The sequence below is a fragment of the Taudactylus pleione genome, unplaced genomic scaffold, assembly GCF_031769625.1.
Source record: "Taudactylus pleione unplaced genomic scaffold, aTauple2 ptg000996l, whole genome shotgun sequence".
Taxonomy (NCBI): Eukaryota; Metazoa; Chordata; class Amphibia; order Anura; family Myobatrachidae; genus Taudactylus; species Taudactylus pleione.
The window spans coordinates 37,851-57,656 of NW_028285397.1; positions in this window are offsets into that span (position 1 = coordinate 37,851).

The following is a 19,806-nucleotide window of genomic DNA, read 5'->3' on the forward strand; positions in this document are numbered from 1 at the left end:
CTGTACTGTACATGCACCTGTATGTCTATAGCGCAATTTGTACGGGATCACTGTACTGTACACGCACCTGTATGTCTATAGCGCAATCTGTACGTTTGTACGGGATCACTGAACTGTACATGCACCTGTATGTCTATAGCGCAATCTGTACGGGATCACTGTACTGTACATGCACCTGTATGTCTATAGCGCAATCTGTACGGGATCACTGTACTGTACATGCACCTGTATGTCTATAGCGCAATCTGTACGGGATCACTGTACTGTACATGCACCTGTATGTCTATAGCGCAATCTGTACGGGATCACTGTACTGTACATGCACCTGTATGTCTATAGCGCAATCTGTACGGGATCACTGTACTGTACATGCACCTGTATGTCTATAGCGCAATCTGTACGGGATCACTGTACTGTACATGCACCTGTATGTCTATAGCGCAATCTGTACGGGATCACTGTACTGTACATGCACCTGTATGTCTATAGCGCAATCTGTACGGGATCACTGTACTGTACATGCACCTGTATGTCTATAGCGCAATCTGTACGGGATCACTGTACTGTACATGCACCTGTATGTCTATAGCGCAATCTGTACGGGATCACTGTACTGTACTGTACATGCACCTGTATGTCTATAGCGCAATCTGTACGTTTGTACGGGATCACTGTACTGTACATGCACCTTGTGGCTTTCCACCTTTATTATTATCATCGTTTTATATGGTGCCACAAGGGTTCCCCAGCACCTTACAGAGTACATGGAGAACGGTGACTTGCAGGACATGGTATATAAACATTGCTACTGCAGAAACCAAGGGTTAGGTGCCATTGTAGGCAGTGGGGAGGAGATGATGGTATAAGGAAGGGAAGGAAAAGCATATGAGTGACGAGGGCCCTGCTCGTGAGAGCTTACATTCTAAGGGAGCGGGAGACAGGGGTCACACAGATGGGGGAGACAGTGAGCAAGGAGCAGTGGGTTAAGATGAGAAGTGGGTCTTGAGAGCCCATTTAAGTTTTGTGGAGAGTTTGATGGGAAGAGGGAGAGAGTTCCAAAGGTAAGGAGCAGCACAGGGAAAATCTTGTAGGCGGGAGTGGGAGGAAGTAATCAGTTGGCAGGAGATGCGGCATTTGTAGAGCGAAAAGGGTGGGTGGGGATGTGAAGTGAGATGAGGTCAGAGATGGAAATGGGTGAGGGCTTTGTAAGTGAGTGTAAGAAGGGGAAGGGGAGCCAGTGTAGGGCCTGTAGTAGAGGGGAGGCAGATGTAGAGGGGAAGATGAGCTGAGCAGCAGCATTGAGATCAGACTGGAGTGAAGAGAGATGGGAGTCTGGGAGGCAAGATAGGAGGCGGTAATAGTCCAATCTGGAGATGACCACCAGTGAGTGGATGATGGTCTTGGTAGCATCCTGGGTGAGAAAGGGTCTGATCCTGGGACTATTTCTCAGATGGAAGCGGCAGGACTGTGAGAGATACTGAATGTGTGACGTGAAGGAGAGGGAAGGGTCCAGGATAACTCCAAGACAGCGCACTTGGGGGCTAGAGGAGATCGTTGTGGTGTCAATAGATAATGAAATCGTGGGAAGTGAGGTTAATAGGGTGGAAAGATGATCAGCTCAGTCTTAGACATATTAAGTTTAAGAAAGCGCTGGGACATCCATGAAGAGATATGAGTGAAGAAAGAGGCCAGGGGAGTGGATGTGCTCACCTAAAGAAGATGTATAGAGCGAGAATAGGATGGGTCCAAGAACAGAACCTTGGAGGACATCTACTGGCAGGGGAAGTGGAGTCATGAGAGGATCGGTCAGAGAGGTAGGAGGACAGCCAGGAGAGGGCAGTGTCACATAGACCAAGGGAGTGAAGGATCTGCAGCAGGAGAGGGTGGTCCAAAGTATCAAAAGCAGCAGTGAGGTTGAGGAGAATGAGCAGAGAGTAGTGACCCTTGGATTTGGCAGCAAGGAGGTCGTTGCTCATTTCTATGAGGGCAGTATCAGTGGAGTGGAGAGTACGGAAGCCAGACTGAAATGTTTTAAGCACGGAGTGGGAGGAAAGAGACGGTAAAGTGGTTGTAAACAATACGCTCTATAAGTTTGGAGGCAAATGGGAGGAGAGAGTTGGGTCAGTAGTTGGAGCGAGTGTTGCGGTCGAGGGTGGAATTTTTAAGAAAGAGGGAGACCAGGGAATGAATGCAGAGGAGACAGTGCCAGATGGGAGAGATTGAAGACATGGGCAAGATAGGAACTGACAACATGGGAGGGGATAGGGTTATGGGGGGAGAGTCATGACTTCATCTTCAGATACTGGTGAGAAAGAAGTCAGATTAGGTAAGATGGATGGGGAGGGGTAGGCAGGGTGAGGGCCTGGGGGCTGAAATGCTGGTGGGATGGGATGTTGCGGCGTATGGAGTAAAATTTAGGTGTGAAGTGGGTGGCAAAGTCTTGGGCAAAGAGCGAGGAGGGAGTTGAAAGTGGCAAAAAGACAACAGGTTGGAGGATTAGGAGGAGTTTAGGAAGTCTGCATTGAAGAGTGATTTCCTCCATTGTCGCTCTGGGGTTTATGAGCACTTTTGTAGGTATCTGGTGCATTTGGAATGCCAATGTTGAGGATCTGCGTAGTTTAGTGATCGCCGGAGCAGAAGGGAGGCATTGTATAGAGAAGCGGCTTGGTCAGGACAGGTGAGCGGGATAATGGTGGAGAGAAGCGAGTCAAGTAAGGAGGATGAGGATAGACTCAAGGTTATGCTTCGTGTTGGGAGGCAGAGGCATAGGGGTGAGAGAGGAGATGATGGTCAGAGAGGGAATAGCTGTACACAACAGTGAGCAAAAACCAGATCAAGTGAGTATCCACTCACATGGTAGGGTGAGGTGGTCCATTGGGAGAGACCAAATGATGATCTGAATAGAGGCAGATTATTCTGGGGGACATCGATCGAGATATTGAAGTCACCTAAGATGAGGGAGCCAGGAAGCAAAGTTGTCAAAGAATTTGGAGGGAGGTTCAGGGGGACAATAAATGACCGCTACATGACGGCAAACTGGTTCAAAGAGGTGACTAGGATGGATCTCGAACGTAGAGACTGAAAGGGACGATTCTGCGCGTGTGAGTTGGTAGGTTTAACTGGAGGATAGAAGGTCCCCAACACCACCACCATGGTGACCCCCGAGCCGGGGGGTGTGAGAGAAGGTGAGGCCCCCAGAGGAGAGAGCAGCAGTGTCAGGTGGGGGGAGGAGAGTCAGGGAGCTGGAGATGAAGAGGTCATGAGTGGGGACCGGTTTGTTACAGACACATCTGGCATTCCAGATGGCACAAGAGAGAGGGACCTGCTTGGAACTACAAGTCCCAGCATGCTGGGTGTAATACAGTTCCAAAACTAAACCCCAATATCTTTCTTGGGGATCACAGTTATGGAATGTTAATTAGCGGAAGATGCTGCGGTTGTAAGGTCACAACCTTAACGTGAAAGACGTCTATATTTGGAATTAGACCGCGTTGAAGTTTTTTTAGATCAATATTTTAAGTATATTGTTTTGTGAGTTTGACACCTGAAATTAACAAACAAAATACATAAAACGTTGATTTAAACAAACGTCTTTCCGCACTAATTAGGATTATGAAAGATGTTTAACCCCACGGTGGATGGTCTCCCAGAACGCGTTTAGTCAGTCACTTGCGTATTACCGTCTTTGAAGTGCATCCACCACCGATATACCGCAGCACGGCTAATGGTTTCTACACCGTATGCTTACCGTAACATTTCATGTTTCATTTCCGCTTTTTCCAAGTTTAACACACAATACAATCACACACATCTGACCTAATCTCACAGACACGTCTTCCTCATCCGCCATGATGGAACGCACGAAGATCTTCCACTCGCTGTGACTAAACAGATAAGACTACGGCAGTCCCACCGCAGGTTCAGACACATCCATGTATGAGCGTTACAACCAGCATAGCGTTGCCACGTCTACCTATGGGACAGTAACACAGAGGCGGTCTCATTACTTTTCTATCAGCCCTCGTAATACTATAGCGACTGACATCTTTGTTGTGTAGATCTTCGGATGGGGCGGCTGAGAGGTGCGCGCAGACACTTATGGTGCATACACCCGGTCAGACTGGCTAGATCAACGATGAACGATTTTACCAACAATTTCATGAACGATTTCTGACAGCATTTAAATGAATGAAATCGTCCAAATCTGACTGCGAACAGAGTCGATTTCAGAAATCGTTTTCTGACGTGTGGGTACGCGCATCGTAAGTCGTTGCATGCCAACGATGTAACGATTTTTACAATCGTTACTGTTCATATCTTCCAGAAAATCTGACCGTGTGTACCCTGCTTCTGGGGGGTTTATTTACTAAAGTGCGGGTATTTAGAAGAACTTCTGAAGTTGCCCATAGTAACCAATCAGATTCTATTGATCATTAATCTAGCACCTTCTAGACTGAGGATAATACGTAGAATCTGATTGGTTGCTATAGGCAACATCTCCACTTCTAAAAACCCGCACGTTAGTACATATACCCCTTATTGGGTAAGCTATCAGTCACAGGAGCGAGAAGAGTGTGGGCATAGAACAACAACTTTATATCAGATATTTGGTGGGAGAAGCAGCTTTTACTGTATTTCCTTTCTGTTAAATGACTTATTAAATTAGACTGATAAAGAATGTTCTGTATTTGTAGAACTATCATGGTAGATATATACTGTAATAAAGTCGCCCGGACGTTTTGGGCATCATTATAATGGGGTTCTTTTCTCTATTTTTTGTTTTAATGAGAATATAGGATGTTAGCGCAGGAATCGGTTTCAGCGCGGGGCCCTAATGTCTTCCAGGTAGGAGCCCCCTGATGTTTTCTTTGTATTACAGGACAAAGAGCGACCACACAGGAACGCTGGGCAGCAGGTTACAGGCGCGGGGCAGAGACAGATGAATGATTTACATCCTGACCACGCTGTACGGTAACAACGTCCAGATAAACGCAGAATTCACGGCTGTATCGGAGATACGGCTTTTCCAGCTGAATGAGGCAAACGTCGCAGCCATTGAGGATTACGCCTCAGCTTTATAAATATACCAGCGGTACGTGTGAATGGATCCATGTAAGCAATATGAATACACAATACACGTCCCATTAATCTCCACAACAGTGGGACACAGCTTTGGTATAGTGGTTACTCTAGGTCCGGCGCCGGACCTAGAAATTGCACTTCATCAAAATGGGGCGTGACCATGAGAAAAGGGGGTGTATCTTTAAGACGCACTCCCTTTCATCACTCTTGGGGGGAGTGCCCAGCACTGACGGACATGTCGGGCTGCCCCCAGACTATCCTCTCTTTGTGAATAGATGCCATCCTCACCTGTGCTCAGTCTCAGCAATCATCGGTTCATCTGCCAGCCTCACCTGTACTCAGCAATCATCGGTTCATCTGCCAGCCTCACCTGTGCTCAGCAATCATCGGTTCATCTGCCAGCCTCACCTGTACTCAGCAATCATCGGTTCATCTGCCAGCCTCACCTGTGCTCAGCAATCATCGGTTAATCTGCCATCCTCACCTGTGCTCAGCAATCATCGGTTAATCTGCCATCCTCCCCTGTGCTCAGCCTCACCTGTGCTCAGCAATCATCGGTTCATCTGCCAGCCTCACCTGTGTTCAGCAATCATCGGTTCATCTGCCATCCTCACCTGTGCTCAGCAATCATCGGTTCATTTGCCAGCCTCACCTGTGCTCAGCAATCATCAGTTCATCTGCCAGCCTCACCTGTGCTCAGCAATCATCGGTTCATTTGCCAGCATCACCTGTGCTCAGCCTCAGCAATCATCGGTTCATCTGCCAGCCTCACCTGTGCTCAGCCTCAGCAATCATCGGTTCATCTGCCAGCCTCACCTGTGCTCAGCAATCATCGGTTCATCTGCCATCCTCACCTGTGCTCAGCAATCATCGGTTCATCTGCCATCCTCACCTGTGCTCAGCAATCATCGGTTCATCTGCCATCCTCACCTGTGCTCAGCAATCATCGGTTCATTTGCCAGCCTCACCTGTGCTCAGCAATCATCGGTTCATTTGCCAGCCTCACCTGTGCTCAGCCTCAGCAATCATCGGTTCATCTGCCAGCCTCACCTGTGCTCAGCAATCATCGGTTCATTTGCCAGCCTCACCTGTGCTCAGCAATCATCAGTTCATCTGCCAGCCTCACCTGTGCTCAGCCTCAGCAATCATCCAGTCATCTGCCAGCCTCACCTGTGCTCAGCCTCAGCAATCATCGGTTCATCTGCCATCCTCACCTGTGCTCAGCCTCAGCCATCATCGGTTCATCTGCCATCCTCACCTGTGCTCAGCAATCATCAGTTCATCTGCCAGCCTCACCTGTGCTCAGCCTCAGCAATCATCGGTTCATCTGCCAGCCTCACCTGTGCTCAGCAATCATCGGTTCATCTGCCATCCTCACCTGTGCTCAGCAATCATCGGTTCATCTGCCATCCTCACCTGTGCTCAGCAATCATCGGTTCATTTGCCAGCCTCACCTGTGCTCAGCCTCAGCAATCATCGGATCATCTGCCAGCCTCACCTGTGCTCAGCCTCAGCAATCATCGGTTCATCTGCCAGCCTCACCTGTGCTCAGCAATCATCGGTTCATTTGCCAGCCTCACCTGAGCTCAGCCTCAGCAATCATCGGTTCATCTGCCAGCCTCACCTGTGCTCAGCAATCATCGGTTCATTTGCCAGCTTCACCTGTGCTCAGCAATCATCGGTTCATTTGCCAGCCTCACCTGTGCTCAGCAATCATCGGTTCATTTGCCAGCCTCACCTGTGCTCACTCTCAGCAATCATCGGTTCATCTGCCAGCCTCACCTGTGCTCAGTCTCAGCAATCATCGGTTCATTTGCCATCCTCACCTGTGCTCAGTCTCAGCAATCATCGGTTCATCTACCATCCTCACCTGTGCTCAGCAATCATCGGTTCATCTGCCAGCCTCACCTGTGCTCATCCTCAGCAATCATCGGTTCATCTGCCAGCCTCACCTGTGCTCAGCCTCAGCAATCATCGGTTCATCTGCCAGCCTCACCTGTGCTCAGCCTCAGCAATCATCCGATCATCTGCCATCCTCACCTGTGCTCAGCAATCATCGGTTCATTTGCCAGCCTCACCTGTGCTCTCAGCGGGCTACCACACACCTGCCAGCCTCACCTGTGTACTATGCAGCCTTCTGCATTCCGCCCTTCTTAATGCACCCACTGGCTTAATTTTTTTGCGGTTATCACCAGGATTGTCTCCAACATCTAGTGCTTATCTGGAAGTTTGTCCTCCATAGGCTGATACTGTGGCTGGTTACTTCTGTTCTGAGTATCTATACTGAGGCTGTTCCTGGGTTTCAAAAGGTCTGGTTCCAGGGCTGTGGCGGGCTGCAGTTTCCCGCATCGCTCAGCTGTTCCAGTCGGGGGTCCGGGTTAACCTACCTCTCCTCTCAGTCCCGGGTTGGTTCCAGGCTTGTGTGCTGGAGTGTGGGTTCTGAGGTGTTCCAGCCCCTGTGGTAGCTCGTTCTAAGTTCCCCCCATTCCTGACACTGGTTCTGGGTACTATGCAGCCTCCTCAGTAGTGGGTTCCAGCCTTAAGCTCCTGCCACCAGGTACCAGGGCTGAGTTCTGTACGATCGGTTCCGGGTTCTCACGGCTGATTCCAGTTCTGTATCCTGGAGTCTAGAAATGCCGTCTCATGCTGCCAGGCTTGCCAAGGATGCTCAAGCACCTCAGATTCTGCCCATTTCTGCTCCATAAGCAGACAACACATTAAGCCTCCCAGTGTCACCCACACGGTCCCAAGACGGATCTCAAACCATCGATACCCGTGACAATCACTCTTACACAAATAAATGACACACATCACTGACTGAGGGGAGACCAGGCCGCATAGCATGGCACCATTAGCATCAGAGCCAGCCCTGGGGCATAGGCCATATAGGTGACTGCCTAGGCACTACTGCTTCCGGGGCACACCCAGAACGTGCAGCGGAGGCATTGGTTGCACCAGCTAAAATATTACCCAGGGCACCAAATTGGCCAGGGTAGGGCCTGGTTAACACCTTGTGGTTCTGCCATTGTGGAACTACAAGTCTTGTAATGCACGGACATAGGGCCTGATTCAGAGCCACTCGTGAGCGCACAGCGCTCGCAAGCGACTCAATGTTCCCCCCTGCGCATGCGTCGCGTCCGGATGCACGAGCCCCGCCGAGCGACTGAGCTTCGGTCGCTGCGGGGCTCGCAACAAGGCAGGGCGGCTGTCGATGGTGAGTGACAGCTTGCCCAGTTTTGTAGGCGGGGAGGGTGGGTGGCCGGACAAATGCAGGCGTGCCTTGCGTTTGTGGGAGGCCCTACTGACATAATTACGGATGTCAGTAGTAGACTTCTGCTCTATTAGAAGTCCACTCAGCCTTGCGGTAGCCGAGACCCTACCACAGGGTCTCGTCACAAGGCCGATGGTCGCGATAATCATAGACGGCCTCCTGGCCGCTCGCACAAGCTGTGGGAGGTCTCCCACAGCTTAGTGAGTGGCCAGAGAAAAAAAAACCACGCCCATCAGACCTGTCTGAATCAGGCCCATATTGTTCCTAAGCCGCTGCAGAGTCACCGGTGCCCAGCCTATAGCCTGCTTTGTATTATTCTTCCTCTGCCGACATACAAAAATATCCAAAACCAAAACAGTCTACCGGGCAGTGAATGAATGGAAAGCCAAATCCCTGTATTAAAACTGTGAAATGATGTTTATTTTATTTACATTTATTTTTCTATTAGAACGTAGACTGAGATAAATTACATGGAAATGGGTTATGAATTCCACATTCATCTCTTGCTGCTATAATGTGGATGACATACTCTCGGCCTGCCACTTGATGGCGCTGTTGAATCACCTATAGTTATTTATTATGTCACTTCTCAAAGTTTATTCAGACACTATGTGTAATGTAATAAGTTACTCAGACGTACCTGTGCTGTGATCGGGACCAGTAGATGTTGGTATATGGTGACATTTTCATGTGGTTTACACCATATCCTGGTTCTGCCACTGCGGGAACTAGGCGCATTAGAAGTTCCGCCATATCCCAGAATCCATCGTTCTGATTAATCAAAAAGTGCAAAAAAAACCAAAATGGGCAACCAGGGCTTTCTGTGAGGCCGCTGCCCGACCTGGAGGGGATTTGCTTGCTTGTTCCTTCATTATTTAGCCCTTTCACCCAATGGTCCTGCGTGACGCTGGCCCTGCTGTGACTGAGGGGGTGTATTTACCAATAAGCCCCTCTCTCCGTCTATCAGGTTTTTTTTAATCACCACTTATAATCGCAATATACAAAAGACATCACCGGGGCGGCTGAGTGACACTGGCCGGAAGCGGAGAGGGCAGCATCCACAGATAGGCGCAAGCTTGGGCAGGTTTGCGTCTACACAGTGGAAATTAAAACGATGGGGTCTATTTACTAAGTCTTGGATGGAGATAAAGTGCCAACCATACAGCTCCTGTCATTTTCAAACACAGTCTGTGCCATAGCAGTTATTAGCTGATTGGCTGGTACTTTATCTCAGTTCACTTCCATCCAAGTCTTAGTAAATTAACCCCAAAATACGGGAGCCATCGGTGGAGCTACGGCTCTGTTATAATAATAACCCTTTGTTTTATAGGGCAAAAACGGGTGCTCGCCCTTTGGTAAATTGGGCTGTATGAGCAGCGGCATAGTTTGTGGCACAGTAATAGACATACATGGTGCATACAGACATCCAGCATTCTGGCAGCGATGGATGAGAGCCTTTTGTTCGGTCACTTAGAAGTCGCTGGAGGTCTGTAACTGGGGCCAACAGGTTACAGCGCACAAAGGTCACTAGTGGTCATTTCCAGCTGCGCTTATTGGGCATCGCTGTCATAGAGAAGACACATACTGTGTAATGGGGCCATTTGTCTGCGGAAGATGACGGGATTGCAGTAATGTGCTAAACCCCTAAATATTCACATATGAACTTTGAGAGTAAAATATCCAAAAGATACTGTCAGTGTAACCCTGAAATCCCATCGCACGTCTGTGTAATATCCTCTCCCCCCAATACAGAGAGCTGCATCGTCTCACACATCGGAGACTGCAGTCATTGCTCTCATGTATGGGTCTGCCAGGGCGCGCACTGCGCTGGAAATCTGCAAGGGCCATTTATACAAGTGCAACAATCCATAGGAGTTGTGCAGAATGTGGCTGTACCTTGCTATATATAGATTAAGGCCCGCTCGCAGGTCTGATGGGCGGTTTTGTTTTTTTTTTGGTCCGGCCTCAAGGCCGCTCGCACAGCTGTAGGTGACCACCCACAGCTTGTGCGAGCGGCCTGGCAATGGTCACGATTATCTCGACTATCGAGCTTGCAACGAGACCCTTGTGGTAGGGTCTCATCCACTGCAAGCCCCAGTGAACTTCCTGCTCTAATAGAGTACATTAAGTTGGATTAATTAGTAGAAATAGATCGGTCCTACAAAAGGTTGGTCCTAAAGCAGAAATAGGTTGGACTATAGTGGAAGTAGGTTGGTCCTAAAGCAGAAGTAGGTTGGTCCTAAAGCAGAAGTAGGTTGGACTATAGTGTAAGTAGGTTGGTCCTAAAGCAGAAGTTTTACTATAGTGGAAGTAGGTTGGTCCTAAAGCAGAAGTAGGTTGGACTATAGTGTAAGTAGGTTGGTCCTAAAGCAGAAGTAGGTTGGACTATAGTGGATGTAGGTTGGTCCTAAAGCAGAAGTAGGTTGGACTATAGTGTAAGTAGGTTGGTCCTAAAGCAGAAGTAGGTTGGACTATAGTGTAAGTAGGTTGGTCCTAAAGCAGAAGTAGGTTGGACTATAGTGGATGTAGGTTGGTCCTAAAGCAGAAGTAGGTTGGTCCTAAAGAGGCAGTAGGCTGGACTATAGTGTAAGTAGGTTGGTCCTAAAGCAGAAATAGGTTGGACTATAGTGGAAGTAGGTTGGACTATAGTGTAAGTAGATTGGTCCTAAAGCAGAAGTAGGTTGGACTATAGTGGAAGTAGGTTGGTCCTAAAGCAGAAGTAGGTTGGACTATAGTGTAAGTAGGTTGGTCCTAAAGCAGAAGTAGGTTGGTCCTAAAGAAGAAGTAGGTTGGTCCTAAACCAGAAGTAGGTTGGTCCTAAAGCAGATGTAGGTTGGTCCTAAAGCAGAAGTAGGTTGGACTATAGCGCAAGTAGGTTGGTCCTAAAGCAGAAGTAGGTTGGTCCTAAAGAAGAAGTAGGTTGGACTATAGTGGAAGTAGGTTGGTCCTAAAGCAGAAATAGGTTGGACTATAGTGGAAGTAGGTTGGTCCTAAAGCAGAACTAGGTTGGACTATAGTGGATGTAGGTTGGTCCTAAAGCAGAAATAGGTTGGACTATAGTGGAAGTAGATTGGTCCTAAAGCAGAAGTAGGTTGGACTATAGTGTAAGTAGGTTGGTCCTAAAGCAGAAGTAGGTTGGACTATAGTGGATGTAGGTTGGTCCTAAAGCAGAAGTAGGTTGGACTATAGTGGAAGTAGGTTGGTCCTAAAGAGGCAGTAGGCTGGACTATAGTGTAAGTAGGTTGGTCCTAAAGCAGAAATAGGTTGGACTATAGTGGAAGTAGGTTGGACTATAGTGTAAGTAGGTTGGTCCTAAAGCAGAAGTAGGTTGGACTATAGTGGAAGTAGGTTGGTCCTAAAGCAGAAGTAGGTTGGACTATAGTGTAAGTAGGTTGGTCCTAAAGCAGAAGTAGGTTGGTCCTAAAGAAGAAGTAGGTTGGACTATAGTGGAAGTAGGTTGGTCCTAAACCAGAAGTAGGTTGGTCCTAAAGCAGATGTAGGTTGGTCCTAAAGCAGAAGTAGGTTAGTCCTAAAGAAGAAGTAGGTTGGACTATAGTGGATGTAGGTTGGTCCTAAAGCAGAAGTAGGTTGGTCCTAAAGCAGAAATAGGTTGGACTATAGTGGAAGTAGGTTGGTCCTAAAGCAGAACTAGGTTGGACTATAGTGGATGTAGGTTGGTCCTAAAGCAGAAATAGGTTGGATTATAATGGAAGTAGGTTGGTTCTAAAGCAGAAGTAGGTTGGCCCTAAAGCAGAAGTAGTACTATAGTGGAAGTAGGTTGGTCCTAAAGCAGAAGTAGTTTGGACTATAGTGGAAGTAGGTTGGTCCTAAAGCAGAAGTAGGTAGGACTTGATGTGACGTTTTTACTCTTTCCAACAAGGAAATTGGCTCCAATCAAGCGCTGTCCACAGGGTATGGCATTATTTTGGCATGGCTTTGAAAAATGGAGTGATTGCCTTTCTTATTCAAAATCCCTTTTACCTTGTACAAATCTCCCACTTTACCAGCACCAAAGCAGCCCCAGACCATCACATTACCTCCACCATGCTTGACAGATTGCGTCAGGCACTCTTCCAGCACCTTTTCACTTGTTCTGCGTCTCACAAATGTTCTTCTGTGTGATCCAAACACCTCAAACTTCGATTCTTCTGTCCATAACACATTTTTCCAATCTTCCTCTGTCCAATGTTCGTGTTCTTTTGCCCATATTAATATTTTCCTTTTATTGGCCAGTCTCAGATATGGCTTTTTCTTTGCCAATCTGTCTAGAAGGCCAGAATCCCGGAGTTGCCTCTTCACTGTAGATGTTGACACTGGCGTTTTGCGGCTACCATTTAATGAAGCTGCCAGTTGAGGACTTGTGAGGCGCCTATTTCTCAAACTAGATACTCTAATGTACTTGTCTTCTTGCACAGTTGTGCACTGGGGCCTCCCATTTCTCTTTCTACTCTGGTTAAAGCCTGTTTGTGCTGTTCTCTGAAGGGAGAAGTACACACCGTTGTAGGAAATGTTCAGTTTCTTGGCAATTTGCATGGAAGAGCCTTCATTTCTAAGAACAAGAATAGACTGTCGAGTATCACATGAAAGTTCTCTCTTTCTGGCCATTTGGAGAGTATAATCGAACCCACAAATGTGATGCTCCAGATACTCAACTAGCTCAAAGGAAGGCCAGTTTTATAGCTTCTCTAACATGCAAACCCGTTTTCAGCTGTGCTAACCTAATTGCACAAGGGTTTTCAAATCATCCATTAGTCTTCTAACGCGCTTAGCAAACACAATGTACCATTAGAACACTGGAGTGATGGTTGCTGGAAATGGGCCTATATACACCTATGTAGATATTCCTTTAAAAACCAGATATTTGCAGCTAGTATAGTCATTTACCACATTAACAATGTATAGAGTGTATTTCTGATTCATTTAATGTTATATTCATTGAAAAAAACAGTGCTTTTCCTTAAAAAATAAGGACATTTCTAAGTGACCCCAAACTTTTGAACAGTAGTGTAGGTGGTGACATATTTCCCTTTCCAAGTACAAGGAAGTGTGAGCCTTTGGGGCACATGTAAGCCTACAGAAAGGTGGCAGGGTTACCCTATATTTTGCGTACTGTAACAATGGGCCTGATTCAGCAAGGAACGCAAAGGAGAGAACGCAATGCATTTGGCCAATGTTTTTACACTACGGGTGTGCGAACTAGCCAGAGCGATCGGGTTATGGGTATGCAGACCCTTCCAAAATCGATTGACAGGTAGTGCCATTTGTCTGTGGTGACGAGGGGGGTGGTCAGGCGAACGCAGGAGTTAAAACAGCGTTATAGGGGCGTGCATAATTAAGGCAGTGTGGCGGCATACGCAGCCATACCGTAAGGTGTACACAGGAAGCGGACAAATTCCTGCGTCAGGTCAGGTCAACCATTATTGTGCTAATGGGTCCGATGGTTCTCGATGTTACCGATGTTTACGCTATCTTGCGTGCTGATCAGGCTGTGATTAAAGGTAGATGGGCGGCTTAGTATGGGGCTGGGCGTCTGCAACTTGTGTTGCGGTCTCTGTATGCATAGATTCTCGCAGCGGACGGGTGTGCGTTCTGCATTCGTGCGTTCCTTGCTGAATCAGGCCCAATGTCTGCCCCAACTAATGAGTTTACATTAGACATTCTCAACACGTAACTTTAATATGTAATAAAGCAGAGTCTGCAGGACGTGTCTCTGGGTAGCCGGGAACGCAGCTCGGAGTTAGTCAGCCGCAGCACCGGAGGAAATCGCTCATTATCCGGGCACATCCAATTTATCAATTTCTGCTGGAAAACCAAATCTGTGCAAATGTCCCATCTAAGAGGGATTTAATTTGTGGGCAGACGCGGGGCCCTGCTTTATTGGGACGTCAGTCACTGTGTTCATTAGCTGGGAGCAGAGACGAGGACATCTCTGGGGCAGAGACGGCTACAGAGAGACGCAGAGAGATCAGCACTAATTCATTTCTCCTGGTTTAATCGGCAAAGTTTTAACTCTCAATGACCAGTCATCACGTGGACGGCAAAACTCACGTCTTTGGGGTTGTAAAGTAGGGAATAAAGGCCCTCATTCAGAGCCGCTCGCTATTTGCGGTCGTTCGTTCTAAAACAAGGGGTGGCTATTCAAATGAACCGTTCGCTCATTGCGGTCTGTTCACGCCTCTAAGTCTGAACGAGCGAGCAAAACTTGCGGTTGTTATTTTCAAAAAATACGCCCCCTGGCCGCTCGCATCCTACGTCATGTCCGCTATTTAATAGATTAATCGAGTACATCGAACAGCGTATGAACTGCTCGCTATTCTTGTGGTTGGTTTTTTCAACCGCTATTTTGCGAGCAGTTCAGAGTAAAAAAAAAACAAGTGACGTGGTCAATGATGCTGCTGTATTAATTATGCACACCCATAAAACGCCCGTTTTGACCTTTAAGCACTCCTGTGTTCGGATCTCCACTCCCCGTTTTCAAGCACCTTCCCGTTACCACCCACATACGCCTCATTCTATCACTCAAAATAGCAGGCACTCGCTATATAGCGAACAAACGATTTTCGGCCGCACTGACTGGTTCGCGCATGCGTACTAAAAACCGTACGCATGCGCAGATGTGCAAATATCGCTCGGAACGAGCGTACTGCCGCTTACGAGCGGCTCTGAATCAGGGCCAAAATGTGAAAACAACTATTTATTATTCAAAGGCAACCGGTCACAGACACATGGAGGCGGCATCCATTTCATGGGCTGAACTACGATTCATGTGATTGCGGCCAATCCACGTCTGTTTTGTGGATGGAGCCTGCGATTTTGCGCACTGCCATTGTGTCCAAGCCAAGCGTAGGCAACTATGAGCAACTAAGGGTGATTATGAGTCATACAAAACTCTGGGCCTGATTCAGACCGCTCGCAAGCGGGTCGATGTTGCCCAAGTGCGCACGACGGAGGTGACTCCGTCGTGCGCATACGCGAGACCCGAATAACAACGGCTAAGCCAAAAGGGGGCGTGCTGTCGATGGTGATTGACAGCACGCCCCCTTGGTGGGCGTGCTGGGGGCGTGGCTGCCCAGACGGAGGCGTTCCCATGGGAACGCCTACCGTCTGGGGCCGGCCCCACTGACATCACTAGTGATGTCAGTGGGAGTGATTTTGGTTCTGATTGAGCCAAAAGCACTCCTGGGCTTGCGGCAGATGAGACCCTACCACAAGGGTCTCGTCGCAAGCCCGATGGTGGCGATGGTCTTGACCATCGCAACCATCATTTTGGCCGCTCGCTATAGCTGTGGGTGGTCACCCATAGCTATGCGAGCGGACGGGAGGCCGCTCCAAAAAGAAGGAGGGATGGCCCTGAATCAGAGCGAGCGCTCTGTCATAGCGTCCGGCTCTGAATCAGGGCCTCTGTCTCATATCTACATGAGGATAAAAGGGGCATGACTGGGTGACAACTGGGCGTTTGCTCGTAGGGTGTCTTGTGGGCAGAATTGGCGGCACAACAACATAGCGACCCCGCAAATGACGAGTCCGTAATACTAGTATTAATACTTTTCCTGTATTGTTCAACTGTCTCTTACATGGGGAAGAGAGTAACTCAGCGCAGAACATTGACGCTGTAAAATGTGATGGCGGTTTTGCACCCACCATGATATAGAGACCAAAATAACAGCAGCAGAAGCCTGCGCAGATGAGGAGTCGGGCGATATTCTTAGCGCAGTACTGACTCATTGTGCAGAGCGACATTTTATTTTATAGGCCAAGATTATTAGTGTGTGGTAAACAGGTGGAGAAGAAACAAATTAGGGAGTTTCACTTAATGAAAGGTGAGATAATAAGGTGACAGGAGAGAGGACGCTGTAGGTTTTGTCTCCTCTCCGCGCACTTCAGCCAATGTCTGTAGCGAGGAGATAGCAGCCAGGCACCTCCGTTGAGCTTCATAAATGGCTGCCGGCGGAGAAAGATATTGCGTCTGCGCTGCCAGCGTTCACCAGGATGCAGCCTACCAACCCACCTCTTTGCCACCTCACCTTTTAATTCGGGACACCTATGAATTTACACAGGGTCTGCGGCTGACTAAATGCCCCCCCATACACTGGGCCTGATTCAGACCCGGTCGCAAGCGCTGAGCGCTCGCAACCTGGTCGATGTTAGCCTACTGGGCATGTGCATGACTGAACCGGCTCCGTCGTGCGCATGCGCGAGACCTGGCTAGCGATGGGTGCCCTGTCGCTCCGGGTCTCGCACCAAAGGGGACAAGCTGTCGATGGTGATTGACAGCTCGCCCCGTTTGGTAGGCGGGCAGGGAGGGTGGCTGGCCAAACGGAGGCGTTCCTGAAGTAACGCCTGCCGTTCGTGGGCGGCCCCTCTGACATCACCAGTGATGTCAGTGGGAGAGCTTCCGGATCTATTAGAGCCAGAAGCTCTCTGGGGCTTGCGGCCACGAGACCCTACCACAAGGGTCTCGTCGCAAGCCCGAGCGTCGCGATGGTCTTGACCATCGCGACCATCAACCTGGCCGCTTGCAATAGCTGTGAGTGGTCACCCACAGCTATGCGAGCGGCCAGGAGTCCGCACACACAAAAAAAAAAGCCCTGATTCAGAGCGAGCGCTCGTTCAGAGCGTCCGGCTCTGATTCAGGCCCACTATCCGATAGATGGCCAGATCCGGCAATGGAATCGGAAACGTCGATCCGCCGGTCTAAAATGCCGACCGGCGGCCATCGATGTTCTGTGAGCCGTCAGAGGATGAGTGAAATTATACATATAAAATTTCACCAATTTGCAAATCGTGATCGGCAAATCGGTGAAATCCAACATGTTCAATTTCACTGATCCAGAGATGCCGGGGTGGAAGAATTGCAGGAACGCAGGCGATCCATCGCTAGTGTATGGGCCCCTTAACTTCAAGTCTTCATTTCACCTGGCTCTAATCAGCCACAGAACCTGTGTAATTCACTTGTGTCCCGAATGAAAGGACGATCTGGCCGGCCACCGTTACAGGGATCTTACTCAGACTGACTCACAGAGGAATAAAATGGCATTTCTTGTAAGTGAGCAAAGCAAGGAGAACAATTAGCCGGTGTGCAGGAATGGGCTTCATGTTACAGATTCCATTACTCATTGCACACGGACTGATCTTCCCCGATATTTGCTGATTTTTAAGTAGATTTTTTTTTATTGTGTTACAAATCTACGGACGCCACTTGCTTCTACATAATGTAGGTACTTTTATAGGAACGATATATTGTGCGAATCGCAAAGTGTGTACGGCCGTCCGCGGGTCGTTCATGGCATCGTCCCACCTCCTGTGCAGCACTGCAGACGGCACGGTGAGATGAACCACGCTATGCTGATAAATGCAGCATGGACCAACACATCGCTCCGTTATTCACTGCATCGGACGGCGCTATGTATCGCGCCGTCGCATTGTGTCTTTGCTGGGTACGCACATCGTGTCCTGTGTACCCAGCATAAGTCAGTGACTTCAAATGGGGAACTGGACATTCCTAATAATATGGCAACACACAATGAGCAACTTCTAAAGATTATTTTAATAAACAGAATTATGACACTGAAGCTGTTACCTCCATCGATCTGGAGATGTTTCTAGCAGAACTGGAGGAGTTTCTATTGTAAAGCATAAATGTCATTTACTTACTGTACCCCTAATGCCCAGATGCAAAGCTGCTTCTATACAGAGAATAACTTGTGTTTTTAGAGCAGAAACCATCTCAGAAAGGACGCAGTTTATGGCTTAATCCTGCCCATGCGGCCCCCCACTCAGCCTCAGGAGGGCATATATCACCTGCCAGGCTCCCTCTCGCTACAAGTACCCAGAGTTGCCCCCCTGCTGTGCCAGAGGCCTGTACAGTTATTCTAAAAGGACATAAAACACAGCAGACACTTTTTGGGATGGATGGAGAGGTGAACGTATGCCCATTTGTATAGTGTATCTATACCTACACACCGCAGGAGCACAATGGGGGTGTGATTGGGCACTCTCATATAGGCACAGACTGTCTGATCCCATCTATACCTACACACCGCAGGAGCACAATGGGGGTGTGATTGGGCACTCTCATATAGGCGCAGACTGTCTGATCCCATCTATACCTACACACCGCAGGAGCACAATGGGGGTGTGATTGGGCACTCTCATATAGGCACAGACAGTCTGATCCCATCTATACCTACACACCGCAGGAGCACAATGGGGGTGTGATTGGGCACTCTCATATAGGCACAGGCTGTCTGATCCCATCTATACCTACACACCGCAGGAGCACAATGGGGGTGTGATTGGGCACTCTCATATAGGCACAGACAGTCTGATCCCATCTATACCTACACACCGCAGGAGCACAATGGGGGAGTGATTGGGCACTCTCATATAGGCACAGGCTGTCTGATCCCATCTATACCTACAGACCGCAGGAGCACAATGGGGGTGTGATTGGGCACTCTCATATAGGCACAGACTGTCTGATCCCATCTATACCTACACACCGCAGGAGCACAATGGGGGTGTGATTGGGCACTCTCATATAGGCGCAGACTGTCTGATCCCATCTATACCTACACACCGCAGGAGCACAATGGGGGTGTGATTGGGCACTCTCATATAGGCACAGACAGTCTGATCCCATCTATACCTACACACCGCAGGAGCACAATGGGGGAGTGATTGGGCACTCTCATATAGGCACAGACTGTCTGATCCCATCTATACCTACACACCGCAGGAGCACAATGGGGGTGTGATTGGGCACTCTCATATAGGCACAGACAGTCTGATCCCATCTATACCTACACACCGCAGGAGCACAATGGGGGTGTGATTGGGCACTCTCATATAGGCACAGACAGTCTGATCCCATCTATACCTACACACCGCAGGAGCACAATGGGGGTGTGATTGGGCACTCTCATATAGGCACAGACTGTCTGATCCCATCTATACCTACACACCGCAGGAGCACAATGGGGGTGTGATTGGGCACTCTCATATAGGCGCAGACTGTCTGATCCCATCTATACCTACACACCGCAGGAGCACAATGGGGGTGTGATTGGGCACTCTCATATAGGCACAGACAGTCTGATCCCATCTATACCTACACACCGCAGGAGCACAATGGGGGTGTGATTGGGCACTCTCATATAGGCACAGGCTGTCTGATCCCATCTATACCTACACACCGCAGGAGCACAATGGGGGTGTGATTGGGAACTCTCATATAGGCACAGACAGTCTGATCCCATCTATACCTACACACCGCAGGAGCACAATGGGGGAGTGATTGGGCACTCTCATATAGGCACAGGCTGTCTGATCCCATCTATACCTACAGACCGCAGGAGCACAATGGGGGTGTGATTGGGCACTCTCATATAGGCACAGACTGTCTGATCCCATCTATACCTACACACCGCAGGAGCACAATGGGGGAGTGATTG